Source organism: Schistocerca serialis, chromosome 2 (assembly GCF_023864345.2).
Source record: "Schistocerca serialis cubense isolate TAMUIC-IGC-003099 chromosome 2, iqSchSeri2.2, whole genome shotgun sequence".
NCBI lineage: Eukaryota > Metazoa > Arthropoda > Insecta > Orthoptera > Acrididae > Schistocerca > Schistocerca serialis.
Window position 1 is genome coordinate 656397797 of NC_064639.1, and position 18726 is coordinate 656416522.

Here is an 18726-nt window from a genome sequence, read left to right on the forward strand (position 1 = left end):
GCGACAAACGTATCATAATTGGTCATCACGAAGTAGATGAAGTTAAGGAATTCTGCTACCTAGGCACCAAAATAACTCACGATAGACGGAACAAGAAGGACATAAAAAACCGACTAACACTGACAAAAACGGCATTCTTTGCCAAGAGAAGTCGACTGTCAAAGACAGGTTTTAACAACCTATTGTACCACAGTGACTTTTGGACTATTGAATGCGCCAGGTATGAAATTCAAAATCTGTACCTCTCATTTTAGTTACTTTATGGTGTTGCTGATTGATGTCTATGGCCATACGTATGTCGAAATCCCTCGCTCTACAGTAACTGCCAGTTTTCCGTTATCGTTCAGAAATATTTTGAAGTGATACAGATTGTACACCGCTACTGCTTGAGGTTGTCTTGGAGGGGGAGGACTAGGCTCAAGTAAGGGCTGAACATCATTCGTGACTACAATATACAGCGTATGCTTAAATGGTCAATCAAACCACTTTAAAAAATTATTTGTAAGTTTTCAACAGTTAACTAAAAAACCCTTTAAGAAAACAAGTCTCAAGAGGGGTTAAATTTCATAATTATATGAGCACATCCCTCATACGTGCTGCAGCATTTACTTTGCATTCAAATAAGTTTGAATATACTGCCAGACTGACCCACATTGTTCTGTTAAAACATAGGAAATCAAGAATGTTGTATATGATTATGAAAATGTCTACGTTCAAAGACAACAAATGATCTTTGCACGTAACTATCACAGTTACGGAAGCAAATACTTTCAGTTTTTTTCATAATTCTACAACCCAAATCACAGAGGCAAAGATATTTGTTGCAATTACTTGAGAGTCAATCCATTATCACTAAGTTTCAGTTCCTATAACGAGCACGCATGTAATTATTAGGATCCATTTTTTTTTGTACGAGCTTATGTGAGAGAAGAAGGATGCAAAAATTTGAGACAGTATATGCTTCAAAACGACAGCTCCAACAAGAAGAATTTGTGTCACAAGCAAGGTGACAATTCGCCTGTTTACTGATTACCACCTGCTTGGTATTAAGAATGTTCCGCACCACTATTGACCAAATGACTGAAAACTTACTAAAACAATGATCTTAAAATTTACATTCATATCCCCAAAATGAGACAAACACACAGTTTCAAAAAATACATAATTGAAAAGAAAAGCAAGGCACGTACAATGTTGCGTTAAGCATCTTTTTCTTTGGCCCACTCGAGTACGGTTTATGAAGAGGCAGCGCAACACGCGGCCTCAGATTCCAGCCGGCTGCACCCAGGCAGTTACTCAGCGTCAATCAGATTCAGACACTTCCTGGATAATCGAGACAAATCTGGGCGTGGAGCTAGTAGCTGTTAGTATTACCCGTAAAAAAAGGCTGTTTAAGTTCAACAAATAATCAAATCACAAATGATCTTTAACCTCTCAAACATGGAATTGAACACGATACGGGTACACGCGTAATTACACACCACATACCGATAAAGAGACAGAAACCAAGCTCTCCAGTATTTATAGCAAAAAGACAATTGAGACCTCATTTCCGAACATTCACCAAAATCTCAGCAAGGAGACAAGAACATTCACCCACTAACAGCAACTCAGTTTCAAAACAACGTCCAGTGAAATAACGATAGCAAGGGCTCTCCACGCGGGACGAAAGTCAGTAAGATTTGCAAACGATTGGTAGACGAACTTCGATTAGATTAGCGGATGGCACGTTAAATACCGAGCAATAGGTGCGAATCTTTTTCTCCCAAAACTAACAAGTTAACTAGTAAGCACCAAAACCATTCCTAGCAGTAAACGAGACAATGTAAACCAAAGTCAAACAAAGCTATCATAAAGAAGAAGGTAAATTACAATGTGTCTCTGTTACAGAAAATCACATATACACGCTGGCATAAGAAACTGTTGGTTAAAATATGTGCAGGCCCCTTGAAGTCGCACGACCGGACTTCAAGCAAGCAAGAAGGTTAAGCCGGTATTTTTAAAGATGTAGTAGCCGTGAGGGTGGGTAAGGCGCATAAGCAGACGGCGGTGCGCTAGCAAACAATAGAAAGGAACATTTTGTCAACTTCACGCTGTCCCCAGATTCACTCAACAGAAGTACGGTACCTCACCACATACCTAAGCTGGCGGGCTTCCCTATTAAACAATGCGCCGTAACCACGGGCCTCCCCAGAAGGAATAGCTTCGGCCGCCTCGTGTCCTCCGGAGCCGCCAGGTTGAAAATTTATTCCTGGACACGCGATTCCAGTCCGACAACGAAATCGGCCGACTCAAATCACAACACGCCGGGCCTGCAGCGCCTGCTCCGCCGACTGTCTCCATCCGACTCACTGCTCACCACGGCAATACATTACTAGACTGGCAAAGACGTAGTTTTACTGAAGCAAATGGTTCAAATGGCTCTGAGCACTATGGGACTCAACTGCTGTGGTCATCAGTCCCCTAGAACTTAGAACAACTTGAACCTAACTAACCTAACGACATCACACAGATCCATGCCCGAGGCAGGATTCGAACCTGCGACCATAGTGGTCACGCGGCTCCAGACTGTAGCGCCTAGAACCGCACGGCCACTCCATCCGGCTTTACTGAAGCCTGACGTTTTGTGAGGTAAGATGGTGGCGTCAGGAAGTTGGTGTGTGGTACTAACATGATTTGTCTGCAGCTCGTGGTCGTGCGGTAGCGTTCTCGCTTCCCACGCCCGGGTTCCCGAGTTCGATTCCCGGCGGGGTCAGCGATTTTCTCTGCCTCGTGATGACTGGGTGTTGTGTGGTGTCCTTAGCTTAGTTACGTTTAAGTAGTTCTGAGTTCTAGGGGACTGATGACCATAGATGTTAAGTCCCATGGTGCTCAGAACCATTTGAACGAACATGATTTTCTGAAATGAAATGGCGTTGTAAGCTTTACGAGGTCGTTTACAGAATTTCTGCAGTTTAGGAAATAGTTGCACACTAGTTCAATTTAACACACTCAATGTACAATCACGTTACGAGAAGAGACTCAAGTTACATATACGAACGTGTAAACCAGACTTGTTTTCGTAAGAACACTCAAATGAATACAGACTCTTGTTATGAATGACAAATAGGACGTCCTACTTATAGGAGCACTTTCATAATGAGCATACTGTTCGAAGAAACGCCGAAGTTGATCAAAACTAGTTAAAAGCACATCATTAAACACTGTAAATACTACATTATTACACCCCCAAAACACAGATAAGCTATTTAAATACTGCCGGTGTTTCGGATAAGACAAACTGTAATTTAATTATTTAGGCTTAAATACAGTGTAAAAGTAAAAACACTTAAGATGTTTCTAGTTATGCGTGTATTGAGACACGTTCCTTTTCTAGCGTCTTCCGTCTGCTAAACACGACGCTTGTATTGACCATTATGTCAAAACTCTAAAGGTAAGGCGATAGTATCAGTTTAGTCCCATTTCTTACGAGTGTTTCCTCAGGAAATAAACAGCTGGTTAAACGTCTTTTGCGCTCGCCGCCATATTACTATCCTAAACTGCTGGTGTCAGTGACACTAATGATACTGCATATGGCATTGCCACTCTAGTAATACAGGGTCTTACAAAAAGGTACGGCCAAACTTTCAGGAAACATTCCTCACACACAAATAAAGAAAAGATGTTATGTGGACATGTGTCCGGAAACGCTTAATTTCCATGTTAGAGATCATTTTAGTTTCGTCAGTATGTACTGTACTCCCTCGATTCACCGCCAGTTGGCACAGTTGAAGGAAGGTAATGTTGACTTCGGTGCTTGTGTTGACATGCGACTCATTGCTCTACAGTTCTAGCATCAAGCACATCATTACGTAGCATCAACAGGTTAGTGTTCACCACGAACGTGGTTTTGCAGTCAGTGCAATGTTTACAAATGCGGAGTTGGCAAATGCCCATTTCATGTATGGATTAGCACGGGGCAATAGCCGTGGCGCGGTACGTTTGTATCAAGATAGATTTCCAGAACGAAGGTGTGCCGACAGGAAGACGTTCAAAGCAATTGATCGGCGTCTTAGGGAGCACGGAACATTCCAGCCTATGACTCGCGACTGGGGAGGACCTAGAACGACGAGGACACCTGCAATGGACGAGGCAATTCTTCGTGCAGTTGACGATAACCCTAATGTCAGCGTCAGAGAAGTTGCTGCTGTACAAGGTAACATTGACCACGTCACTGTATGGAGAGTGCTGCGGGAGAACCAGTTGTTTCCGTACCATGTACTGCTTGTGCAGGCACTATCAGCAGCTGATTGGCCTCCACGGGTACACTTCTGCGAATGGTTCATCCAACAATGTGTCAATCCTCATTTCAGTGCAAATGTTCTCTTTACGGATGAGGCTTTATTCCAACGTGATCAAATTGTAAATTTTCACAATCAACATGTGTGGGCTGAAGAGAATCCGCACGTAATTGTGCAATCACGTCATCAACACAGATTTTCTGTGAACGTTTGGGCAGGCATTGTTGGTTATGTATTGATTGGGCCCCATGTTCTTCCACCTACGCTCAATGGAGCACGTTATCACGATTTCATACGGGATACTCTACCTGTGCTGCTAGAACATGTGCCTTTACAAGTACGACACAACATGTGGTTCATGCACGATGGAGCTCCTGCACATTTCAGTCGAAGTGATCGTACGCTTCTCAACAACAGATTCGGTGACCGATGGATTGGTAGAGGCGGGCCAATTGCATGGCCTCCACGATCTCCTGACCTCAACCCTCTTGACGTTCATTTATGGCGGCATTTGAAAGCTCTTGTCTACGCAACCCCGGTACCAAATGTAGAGACTCTCGTATTGTGGACGGCTGTGATACAATACGCCATTCTCCAGGACTGCATCAGCGCATCAGGTATTCCATGCGACAGAGGGTGGATGCATGCATCCTCGCTAACGGAGGACATTTTGAACGTTTCCTGTAAGAAAGTGTTTGAAGTCACGCTGGTACGTTCTGTTGCTGTGTGTTTCCATTCCATGATTAACGTGATTTGAAGAGACGTAATAAAATGAGCTCTAATATGGAAAGTAAGCGTTTCCGGACACATGTCCACATAACATATTTTCTTTCTTTGTGTGTGAGGAATGTTTCCTGAAAGTTTGGCCGTACCTTTTTGCAGCACCCTGTATATGCCTGTGCTGCTTATGTCTAAACGCCACGTCCTTCGCTGGAGGCAAAGATGGCAGGCGGAAGATGTACCGCGATCTATCGACACGGTACGGCTCAACAAATACAGGACGATGGCGCGCTGAAAAGTACAGTCTTAGAATATTTTTTGTTGTGTTCTCAATATCGACTGAAGTATTACATGTCACCCATTTTACTCGGTCGACTTTCCAGCTCCGCGGACGCAAGATACAAGCCTCAGCCGCTAGAGGGCTCACAATTGTAGCGCGTAACTTGGCGGTGTGCAACGTAACTATATCAGTGCGTGAATAACAGCGTACAGTAATCGAGATACGAATTGCAGAACGTTCACACATGGTGCACCTCTCCTTCGACGTGACAATGTCAGATTACACACGAGCGCTACAAAATCTGCAACAATGAGACGCCTTGGGTTCACAGTCATCTTTCATCCTCCGTACAGCCCCAACTTGGCCCAATCCGATTTTCATCTGTTTGCGAAACTTAAGGTACACTTTACTGTGACAATGATGAAGCTGTTCATGCAGAGGTGACGTTGTGGCTCCGTCAGCAAAGTAAGACATTCTACAGTGACAATATCAACAAACTGGTCTCTCGTTTGGAGAAATGTGTTCATCGCCCGGACGACTGCGTTGAGAAATACATGAAGAATAAAGATAGAATGTTAATTTGTTTTATTTAAAAAGATTTAAGGGTTCTAAAGAATTGCTTTTCAGTACGCCTTTGTATGTAAGATTAAATGCTTTTGCTACCATTGCCAATTGCTATAGAAGTATGTGTATAGTCGCACCGTCTCTTTAGGGTTACTGTTATCCCCACGTTTTAACTTTTCTGCCCAAATCTTGTTCCTGCGATCTGGTACGACAGAAATATTAATAATTGTACTGAACATAATCGTAAGACTCGTATAGTAATGAAACAGTTTTCCCTAAACTCCATTATATAAGAATATCGTGTCTGGTAATAGACAGTGCCAATATTAAATATTTATTCCATGTTTACTTTCTGGAAATGCAAACACTTACCTGTATTCTTTGTAGTGTATCAGATTATATTTAGCTACTACACCATCAACATTCCTTTCGTTATATTTTGGAACTTCACCTTCAACATTTCTTTCCTAAGGTTTTTTGAGAAATCACCAAATACCACTTATCAAATTTATATCGCATTCTTCCATTTCCAACCAACGCAGTTTTAGCTCTTTTTTGTTGCATTTCTATGGCGCTCTGTTTCTATTTCACTGCACGGAAGAACGACTGGTGTGACCACAACAAAAATTCATTGACCTTCAACACGATTGTTTTGTTTTTCTATCATGCCGAAATTTTACGACTTTGTGTGTACATAATCACTACAGTGGCTCATTATTTGATGTTTTGTCACTCAATAGATATCCCCACAAATAGTTTACCAAATTCGTGCACGTTCCATTGTAACATTTAGAAAAGTTTAACGGGCTCTTAACAGCTTCTTAGCGCCACGGAAGGGGAATGCGCTCTTTGTCGCAAGCTAGCCTTTACTTTCAGCGGAACCCTCGCCGGAAACAGTTTCTATTTGTCACCGCCGGTCGCTGGCCAAACACTGAGATTGGTTCTTGTAGTGGGATTTTCCTTGCCTCAGCCTTTAGAAATCCAATCTGTCACCCACAAGGAGATGAAACAAATGTGATACGTTCTTTTCAAAGAGTTCTCGACGTGCAATCGAATTTCGATAGTCACTCCGAGGATGTGTACGTGTTTGCAGCTTGGTTGACGTAATGCACGTAATGAAATAATAAATTTCAAAAACACGTTTCTCTGCTAGCAGTTTAGGTGACAGGAAATTGAATACCATTCTCGGAAAACTTCGAGAATACTGATTTCCATGTAGGCAAGAGCTATATGCATTACGCCGGCCGAAGTGGCGGAGTAGTTCTAGGCCCTACAGTCTGGAACCGCGCGACCGCTACGGTCACAGGTTCGAATCCTGCCCCGGGCATGGATGTGTGTGATGTCCTTAGGTTAAGTTAGGTTTAAGCAGTTCTAAGTTATAGGGGACTGATGACCTCAGAAGTTAGGTCCCATAGTGCTCAGAGCCATTTCAACCATTTTACATGCATTAAGTACTAGAAAAACTAAGCTTATTCAGCTCTGATGAAAGCCACAGAGTTGACGCATGAATAAAAATCTGTTTTGCAACAGATGCTTTATTGCAATCACTTCATCAAACGGTTCAAATGGTTCTGAGCACTATGGGACTTAACATCTGAAGTCATCAGTCCCCTAGAACTTAGAACTACTTAAACCTAACTAACCTAAGGGCAACACACACATCCATGCCCGAGGCAGGATTCGAACCTGCGACCATAGCGGTCGCGCAGTTCCAGACTGAAGCGACTAGAACCGCTCAGCCACACCGGCCGGCATCACTTCATCGAACGTAAAAATTATAGAAAATGGCGATATCATAGCCACAGTACAAAAATAGTGTCAACCTCCAGGAGACTCCAGCCTAAATAACGGCCCAATTTCGGTGAGGAAGGTAGCCCACAAGTTTCTTGAAGTACGTCATATCCAACTGAAACCAAACGTTAATTATTACATTCCGAAATGTAAACTTTCAACGGCAGAAATATCACAGTTAGTAAAACGTTCCCGGCCATTATTCCGTAATCTAATTGATTTCACATTATAACCCAATGTTTCGTCACCATCTGTTGTTCCTTTTCCTAAATCTGAACTGTTCTTTTCCAATGCATTTACTGGACTTGCCATAAAACCTTTTATTCTGCAAGTTACCGTAAGTATGTTCATGTTGATGCTTTATGTGAAACACTCATTTGGAAATATCAAAACTCCTAAGCAGTCATCATTTCCCAATTTAGTTACTTAATGGGATATAATCAGCAATTAGAATTAATAAAATGTTCCGGGAAATTATGCCATGGTCGAAGGGATTTCACATTAGAACGCAACATTTCGTCCCCACATGCGGAGGACATTTTCAAGGGGAATTGTAACCTCTTTGAATGTCCGATTCACACTCTAGCTACAGCAAACTTCTACTTCCGTGTACTTCCGCGCTGTGGCGTGACGTCACACGTTTTGAATGTCCTAGCGGAATTGGCCACTGTCGACTGCCATCGTTCACTGTTGCTATCTTCCCATGGTGGAAGACTGGTAGACATCTTCTTCATCACCAGAATCCAGATGTCTTTCAGTTTCAGGCCGTCCTCTTTCCGCTGAAATCCCTGGGGTGTTTAATATCTCCTTGACCTTTCTGTATAGCCTTTCGCGGTATCCGCTTCTGGATATCAGTAATTGAGTCTTACCAAAATGAATATGGCGGTCTCCTAGCTACAAAGTATCTCCCACAACAGCTGATCTGTCAATCTCCCTTCTTCTCTAATTTCTCTTGTGCTCTTCTAATCGATTTTTTCCCATCCTCCACAACTACACGGAATCCCGTAAATTTCCGCTTTATCCAGCGGTTGGCGAGAATTCTTGGCAAATGGTTCTGACAAGGAGAAGGCCTCAGACACAGCCAACCGATTCGGCTGAAATTTGGCAGGTCGCTTGTGTACAACCTAAAACGAAGGAATCTAAGGTATTTTGGGTCAACACCACCGCGTTTTTGAGAAAATCACCCTTAAAGGTTATAACGAGCAATCGACTCAAAATTGGCGGGATCGATAGATAGTTGTAAATAGAGCATTTTTCATCATTAGGTATGGGGTCCGAAAACGCAAACATTTCCAGAAATCGGGGTAAGAAACTTTTACAACCGCCGCCTCTGTATCCGCACGGTAAACGCGTTTAGCGGACAGCATCGATAGCGCAATGGCCAAGGTAACTGGCTGGGGATCGGAGAACCCGGGGTCGAATCTCTAAGAAACCTAGCGGACGTTCTTCTTTTCGTTTGTATTTTTCCATATTTCAATTGATAGCGATAGGAGGGTTAATAAGGTAAGTAACTCGATAAGGAATGATAATAATAAGGTAGGCAAATAAATTTCTCAAACCTCTTGGGATAGTAAACAACTACAATGTTACTCCAGGTCATTTTACAATTGCTCTTCCTGTCACTGTTACGTGTCCTCACTTTTCTTCGAACAACTAGATGGATGGTACTTGTCATATAAACATTCGAAACAAATATAGTCACGGCATCAAAAATGACTCTGAGCACTATTCGACTTAAATTCTGAGGTCATCAGTTGCCTAGAACTTAGAACTAATTAAACCTAACTAACGTAAGAACATCACACACATCCATGCCCGAGGTAGGATTCGAACCTGCGACCGGAGCGGTCACTCGGCTCCAGACTGTAGCGCCTTGAACCGCACGGCCACTCCGGCTGGCACTCACGGTATCAAGAACATTTAATGAATGCAATCTTTCGACAGCTATACTGTTCCTTCCGAAGAGTAGGTGGAAAACAAACTTGGTTTACATTTAAAAATCTGTCTTTTTCGGAAATTAATTTTTATACATACTACGCATACGTTATCATTTCCTGAAAAATCGGTTCTGAAAGTTGGTTATGAACTATGCTGTGAATAGTTATTGCATCCGTGCGGTTGTGCAATTCCCGCTGGGTTTCCAGAAGCATACTGCAGTTCTGAAGCCTGGAAATATAATTTTTAACCTGGCGATAGAAATAAACATCACACGGCTGGCACAAAGGTGTGCAGTTTGGTGGTATTACTTTTACTGTTCACGTCGGCTGACCCTCTCTATCTATAAACATTGTGTCATATATTGTAGTATTAATTTGTCCACTCCAGGAATCCAATATTCGACAAAAATTATTATCAGAAATGTATGGTTTTAAAACATTCTCAAGAAATGTTCTGTAAATCGCATTTCTTAGTTTCCCGGTTTTGGAGCAGGTAATGTAAACATTTTTCAACGAGTCAGTTAAACGATTGACCTCTTCTATAACCCGAGGACCAATGTAACATTCGTTTCCTGTAAACACAGGAAAACGTAGGCAACACTCTTCCAGAGCCTGTGATGGCATATTGCGCCGTCTACGAATGTGTTAGTTTGTTTCTACTACCAACTGCGACAAGGGTTCGTGCCTGTGGACCATGACGATGGTCAACCACGTACATTATCTGGCTGTGGCCAGGAGGGACACCTCAGGTCGAACTGTATGCAACGGCGGATTACGCAACTGCCTTCAGATATGCGGGAGCCATCGCCGGCGATGACAGTACTACCGATCACCTATGCCAAAGCCCTCACTGAGTCCGCTGATGACCGAAAGGACACAGCCCCGGCGGAAGATCAAGATGGCACTCTCCGAAACCTTGTCGCAGACGTCGGGATGACAGAGGATGCTGCTCCATCGAGCATACCATCTACGACGACAACATCAGATGAGACCGAACTCCCACCAAACATACCGATAGTACAAGAAGCAGTTCCAGCCACTACGGATGCTGTTCCGTCTGGAACGCACTCTGAGACGACAACATTAGTTTCCCGCCAAGTTCAACGATAGGACTCGAAACACTTCCAGTTCCTACGGATGCTTTTCTGTCGGGCAGCCGTGATTCCCTACAATCTGAGGACACGGAAGGAAGATCACGCAAACAACGTTCCCCGAAAAGGAGGAAACGGCGGCGTCGCACGACATCTCCTCGGGATGACTCCCCTTGCCCCGACGACGATGTGCCTGTGGACCAAGACGACACAACAGTCTCTACGAAACAGGATGAGGCAATGGGAACTGTTCGATCAGACCCACAGCGGTCTGTCAAATTGACGGTACCGGGACGTGGTGATGCTGAAGAGGAATCACAGCCAGTTGTCTCTCCAGACGCAGATGCTGTGGCTATGGACACGAATATATCACAGCCTGAAATGATGTGGTATGACGATATTGAGGAGGCGCCGGACGTCATACAGAGGCAGCTGGCACTCACGAAGACGGCCTAACAATTGCTGAAGGTGAAGGGAGAGGGGCGAGAGAACGTCTTCTAACTCAGCCCCCAGCGCCGATGCAGGGAGATGTTTTTGCGCCTCGACAGAGTAGAATTCAACGCCATGCGTATTGCGACATTAAATATAAATGACGTGAGTTCACAGCTAAAATACACCTACTGAAGGAAACGATTTGGGCATCTGATGTGGATATTGCTTTGCTGCAGGAAGTCCACATAGCTGCACTCCCATACATAGCAGGCTACCAATCCTATTCGTCACATGGAGATCACAATGGGAGTGGGGTGGCAGTTTACGTGCGAGATGGCTTCCCAGTGGAAAACGTGTGTTATTATATTCCGTCGGCCAAGGGAATGGCTTTCACGACGTTTGGGGCACGCATAATCAATCTTTATGCACCGTCGGGAAACAATCGGCGGCGGGAAAGGGCGCGATTTTATGCAGAAGACATTGCTCCACTATTCCATGGACGTTATGAATGTGTAATAATTGGTGGAGATTTCAACTGTGTTTTCCAGAGCCTGTGATGGCATATTGCGCCGTCTACGAATGTGTTAGTTTGTTTCTACTACCAACTGCGACAAGGGTTCTTTTTTCTCCCTTATGCGAAAACGTGCGTCGAAAATTCACCCGATACTCGCATCCTGTTTGATCGGCGTTGATCACGTAATCACGATTAAAACCGGTCATAAGTGACGCCGTTTGCGTGCTGAAAAGAGCCGCTACTTCCTATATATCTTCTATATTTTGTACCTCCATATGAGAGGCGTATTTAGTGACGTGCCGTTAACGAATTTTATGCTCCGATTTGAAATTTCTTGCCCAAGATAATGATGCAGCAAACGTAAACTCCTTGTTGGCTGTATATTGAAGCGCTGCACCTGCAGTCCACTCCTGCAGTATTCTCGTTGTTACATTCTCGTTACGATAACGAGATTCGACAAATCGGTCGTATATCCACTTATTTATCGCCTGATATTTGTCGTATCTTGTCCGTCCTTTAACAATATCACTTTCCCACAGTTTCAAGTCCTTCTTCCTCTTCAAGACTGATGTTGCTCCATTTTTTACAGTATTTGTAAGTTCTAATTTGGATGATTCCTGGCTAGCGCTACCACCTTTACTTTTACTTCAAGGGGTATAGCACCGTAGTTCAATCGTTTAGTAACCGGTTCGTAATACTTAACTGGAACAGATGAAGCACATATTCCCAGTGACGTGGAAATTTCCGAAGTGTTATGACCATTTTGCGATTCACTAGTCCGGATATCTTCCACTGAATCACCATCCGCTTCGTCTTTACGGTACAGTACTTCAGTATAAAAAAAAGTCAGCTCCAAAAATCGCTCGCCGCACCTATCAATATGGAACGCCGAGAAACAGAACTACCTGCTTCCGGTAGTGCACTGATAATGCATCTGTCTTGCAACGCTTTTACAAACCAAAACACTGCGTCGGTAACTTCCCGCTTGCCATCGTCTGTGACAGGCTCCCAACTATATATTACAGCCCTAGTCGAAGGGTATACATCCTGCATTATTCACATTATACACCTGAAAGATATGACACAACAAACAATAACTAGTTACTACGGCATAAACAGACGAGCTAATTACTACATACAGTACTCGTCATATGTTACTTACGGAAGAACACTGTATTCATCCACAAAACGTGTTTCATTCGGCTCATTAACGATGGAAAAATCGCTACATATAGCCACGAGCTTCGCCGCAGCCTAATGGCGGAAAATAGCTCTTCCCGACTGACTTCTATAAGGCACGTGCTGGACACCTTCACTCTTCCAGGTTCACAACTATGATAATACGAAGAGGCAACCGGGACAACATAACTCTCCCCGCGTGCATTCTGTCCTGTGCCTCGCTGTAAACAAGCGTCGCGTGGTTGGCTATCTGTCATCCCTTGTGAGAAATTCGCAGCACTCTAACTCGAAGTTGTTTTCATGTAACAAGGCTTGAAAGTTTAATACTTTACTAACTCACGGCGTTTGGGAAATTAGTTTACCTACTTTATTATTATCATTCCTTAACGATTTACTTACCTTATTAACCCTCCTATCCCTGTCAACTGAGATATGGAAAAATACAAACGAAAAGAATAACATCCGCTAGATTCGAACGCGGGTTTTCCGATTCCCAGCAAATTACCTGGGGCGTTACGCTATCGGCACTGCGGGAGAAAAGCGTTTACCATACGTGTACAGAATCGACAGTTGTAAAAGTTACTTTCCTCGATTTCTGGAAATGTTTGCGTTTGCGGATCTCAAAGCTGATGATGAAAAATGCTCTATTTACAATTATCTATCAGTCCCTCCAATTTTGAGTCGATTGCTCGTCATAGCCTTTAGGGGCGATTTTCTCAAAAACTCTGGGGTGTTGTCCGGAAATATCTTAGATTCCTTCGTTTTAGGTTGTACACAAGCCACCTGCCAAATTTGAGCCAAATCGATTGGCCGTGTCTGAGGCCTTCCCCTTGTGAGAACTATGGGACTTAACTGCTGAGGTCATCAGTCCCCTAGAACTTAGAACTACTTAAACCTAACTAACATAAAGACATCACACACATCCATGCCCGAGGCAGGATTCGAACCTGCGACCGTAGCGGTCGCGCGGTTCCAGACTGTAGCGCCTAGAACCGCTCGGCTACATCGGCCGGCGGCGAGCAATCTTGCCCGATTTTAGGGGATCTTGTATCTTCCGGGTGATTTGTAGATTACCGCGATATTCCACTTTTTCAAAATATTTCATGTGTGGTCAGCAAGGTCCTTAACGAATGGCAGGAAAACTTTCGATTTCACCGGCGCTTGAGCATTGCTATCATTTCACGGCCGTGGTCTTATATCTCTTTTTACCTCAGCGAGCGAATAATTATTCTTGACCAACTATCATGGTAAGATTAAGGACAACGTCCAATTACGCTCGGACATTCAAAACCTGTGACGTCACGCCACTGCGCGGGATTTTGCAGTAATCCGTAGCGAGCCATGGTGTGAATCGGACAGTCAAGGAGGTTACCCCTAGAAAATGCCCACCGTGTATAGGGACTAAACGCTGGGTTTTAATGTGAAATACATTGTGATACGTGGCGTCGTTGGCGCCAGATGTTTCCCTATATTCATTCAAGATCTCTGTGATCGACTCTGTATCGCGTGGCCGCAGTTTTCCTCTTTGGTCGCTTTTCGGCTATTTAGGCGCACGTCGCTAAGGGGAAAGGGCTGGTTTTGGTCGGTTGACTGACGTTCCGAAGTGCAGTCTGGTAGTCAGCGGTCGCTCTTTGCGAATGCTGTTTCTGTCACGTGGGCAGTGGGGCTCCGGACGGAGACGTGCGTGCGGTCGGCGAGGGTGCACTGCGTCTAGTGAGAGGGCGATGGTCTCGTCTGTGTTGCTAGACAAAATGAACCCGTGAAGGTGGCTTTGGAGTGTATCAGCCTGCAACCGGATACGCTACAGAATCAAACGGTGGGAATTATTCAGGTTCTTAAAGTACGGATGTATATATGTATGCTGAATTTCGTGCTGTTTGCAGTTAACGGCTCTGCCAGGGTTTGGACGCTCACTTTGTTTCGTGGTGACTACTTGTGCACAAGTTATTGAACAGTGGTTTGTCTGTTTTGGACGCACCTGAGATACTGGTAAAGAGTTTATACCTAAGTGGGTGCCTGAGCACTTCGAAATAATCACAGGTTTGATTTTCTGGCATTTCTTCCTGTCTTTTGCTATTAAGCGTAACCCACCTATACTAGCATTCTTTTGCAAAATTAAGTGGTTGGCGGCATTGTTTTTCTTCTTGCATGTAATTATTATTATGAATGATAAGACAGTACGTGTTCTGGTTTCTACACACTCAGCAGTATTCTCATGGTGAATTTTGATGCATCGTGGTTCCTGTGTGAATTGAGGGTAACTGTTGTTGTAGACCGTGATTGCAAGAGATTTAATTTGGCTGCAAAGAGTAATTGCGCTCCTGCTTCGAAATTTTTCAAATGTTTTAAGGATGCTGTTAATCTGGATACTGCCGAGCTGCTGTGTGGTTTAATGTTGTTGTTTCAGTGATATCAGCGGTGCACCCCGTCCATTGTAGCTGGTCACTCAACTGGGGGCACGACGCCTTTGCGGCGGCCAGTTCGAATTGTAACCGATAGCGTGGTCGCTGTGTTTATCAGCAGACTCCAGTTCTTCGGTGAATTTAAGTTGAGTATATTATTATTTGTTCCTGGTGACGACGAGGCGTCCGTCTTTCCTTCCCCACGGTTCCTTTCAGCGTTCATTCAGGCTCGATCTGAGTTGTAGTTTTCGCGCACCTCCGGTGTGCCGGCCGCGGTGGTCTCGCGGTTTTAGGCGCGCAGTCCGGAACCGTGCGACTGCTACGGTCGCAGGTTCGAATCCTGCCACGGGCATGGATGTGCTTGATGTCCTTAGGTTAGCTAGGTTTAAGTAGTTCTAAGTTATAGGGGACTGATGACCACAGCAGTTGAGTCCCATAGTGCTCAGAGCCATTTGAACCATTTGAACCTCTGGTGTGCCATTACTTGTCACTGAAATTTTGTAATACCTGAATGATACCTTTCATTGTACTGGGTTTTTAATGTCTTATTCTGAAAGAGAAATTGTGAGTTGCTTCTGCTGTTATATCTTAAAATGCGTTCTGCTTCTGTGGAAGTTTTTCTCGGTAAATCATTTATTATTTTTATAGTTGTTAAGATTTATGTGAAGAGGGTTTTAAAATTATTTATTGTTTGGAATGGACTTTGATGCCCATAGACTTTGATCTGTTTAGCAGTGTTTCAGATTCTAGGGCAATAATGTATATTATTCTGGGATAACAGTAGTTTTCTGTGGTCATGCAATTGTTAAATGAAATCTGTTGGAAATTACGAGGCAGAGTTTCTGATTCATTGTTAATAATTGCCTTGTATTTATTGAGTATAAGTATCTTGGAGAGTGTGTTCCACTGTTTACGTTCGACCACGGCATAATAGCTTGGAACATTTTATTAATTGTAATTGCCGCGCGGGATTAGCCGAGCGGTCTTAGGCGCTGCAGTCATGGACCGTGCAGCTGGTCCCGGCGGAGGTTCGAGTCCTCCGTCGGGCATGGGTGTGTGTGTTCGTCCTTATGATAATTTAGGTTAAGTACTGTATACGCTTAGGGACTGATGACCTTAGCAGTTAAGTCTCATAAGATTTCACGCACTCATTAATTGTAATTAATGATCACATCCAATAAAGCAACTAAACAGGGAAAATGACGACTGCTTCAGAGTTTTGGTATTTCCAAATGAGTGTTTTGCTTAAAGCATCAGAATGAACACACCTACGGTAACGTGCTGAATAAAAGGCTCTATGGTAAGCCCAGCTGGATGCACTGGCGCGAAATAGTCCGGGTTTAGAAGAGGGAAGGGAATAAGAGATGTTACTGGCGTGTTAAGTATCATAGGGGGAAGGTATACCGAGAAAGATAGAAAATTTATGCTCTTATTGGTTTTGAAAAAGCTTTCGACAAATTTCAGTGAACTGGAATGAGAAACTATTGGTAGAAAATCTATATTTATAACGGACAGCAGAAATAAGGCCTGGATATGAAACGTCGGATGGAAGCAGCACTGGAAGGGGCAGTAGGCAAGGTTGTAGCCTCTCCCAGTTATTACCAGCTTACACCTGGGAGAGGGTACTGTGAAATGCTCTGATTGCAAAAGAGTAGTACGTATTGATGTGAATAGGACAGAATGTATAACATTTTATGATCACATGGTATTAACGGTAGAAAGTGAACGAACTGTAAATAGAATGCTAAAGATCTCAATGAAGCTTTTGTGTAATAAAGAAAAAAGTATACTGAATGGCACATGAAGGAGACTGGCAAAGTATTTATATAAGACAAATTGTTATTAGCCAAATAAAGGCATTTAAATATCTTGGAAGTGCGATCATTAAAGACTTGATACGTCATCAGGAAGCGAAAACTCGCATTGCTATTGCCTTGCATTGCTATAGCGACGGAGGCATCCAACAGAAAGGGAGGGTAATATGTGGTAAACTATATAAAGATCTGAGGAAAAATCTTGGCAGTTGTTTTGTCTGGAGTGTGGCGTTCTGTGGGGTAGAAATATGGACAGTGAGTCAAGATGATGAAACATTTGTGATACGGACGTGGAGAAGAATGGACAGGACAAGGTGAGTAAGGAAAGAATTCTGGAAAGGGTTGCTGAGAAGAGAAGACTGCTGCAGGTTATAAGAGAAAGGAATAAGAATTGTACAGGACGCTCTTTGAGACGGGAGTGCTTGCTAACGGAAGTTTTAGAAGGAATAATTTATGAGAGGAGATTGAGAGGGAGGAGGGATGCATGATGATAGACGACATCAATGGAAGCGGCAATTACTCGGACCTGAAAAGCATGGCGGAAGACAGGGGAGCTCGATGAATTACCATGTGAAAAATGCCTCTGCGCAGAACACTAATATCGATGATTATTAGAGTAAAGTAAAAATAGGTGGTCACATCAAAAATTATAATGTAGGAATCAAGCACTGAGGTCAGAGTATTAATCGGCCACACTAATAACGTGTAAGAAATGCTCTAGCCTTGATATCGGACTCAGTCCGTCGAGGAAGAAAGACACAACTTTCTTCAAGTACGTCAAATCTAGCTTCATACGTCCACTGTTGATTGCATTCTGTAGATCTCTTAAACTGCGGGTTTGGTAGCTGCTACGTTTCCCAATAATCTCAGACATGTTCTGTGGGCATATAATCGGGTGATTCAGTGGGTCAGTCGACGTGCAAAAGGGTACAGTGTTCATTAAACCAGGGGAGTGTGCGTGCTGCTTGTGAACGGTGCTGTTGTCATCTTGGATGAGGACAGTGTCCACAGAATACACACCATGAAGATACAGAGGAAAAGGCATCATTTGGCCACTGAGAATGTAGAAATTAATCTACTTGTTGATGTCCACTCCACCTCCGGCTTGAAGTACATCCTCCACACACTGTTAATTATACGCTTCATCTGGCTGTTGGTGCACTGACTGGTTTTCATAATTGTATAACATCAAAACTAGGCAGTGTGGGGGGGGACGGACGTACTTTCTACATTCACATCTACATCTATATCACATCTGTATCTATGCAAATACTCCGCAAGAGAGCACACGGTGGATGGCGTGGGGTACCTTGGACAGTCGCTAATCCTTCCCTTTCGTGTTCCACCCAGAAATGGAACGATCGAAATACGACTGCCTTATACCTCAGTTTGAGCAACGATTTTTCTCATATTGTCTTCGCCGACCTTACGCGAAACGTACAGTAAGTTGGTGGGAGATGAATCGTTCAGCAGTCACTCAGAAATACCGGTTCTCTAAACCTCCTGAATAGAGTTCCGCGAAAAGTACTTCATCTTCCTTCGAGGGATTCCAGTTTGAGTTTATCGAGGATTCCCGTATCACACTCTGCAGGTTCTAGCAGGACGCCTGTGAATTGCTTCGATTTTTTTAAATCCAAGATGATGGGTATCCAAAACACTCGAGCATTATAAAAGAATGGGTAGCATAACTGTTCTATGCACGATCTCCTTTATAGATGAACT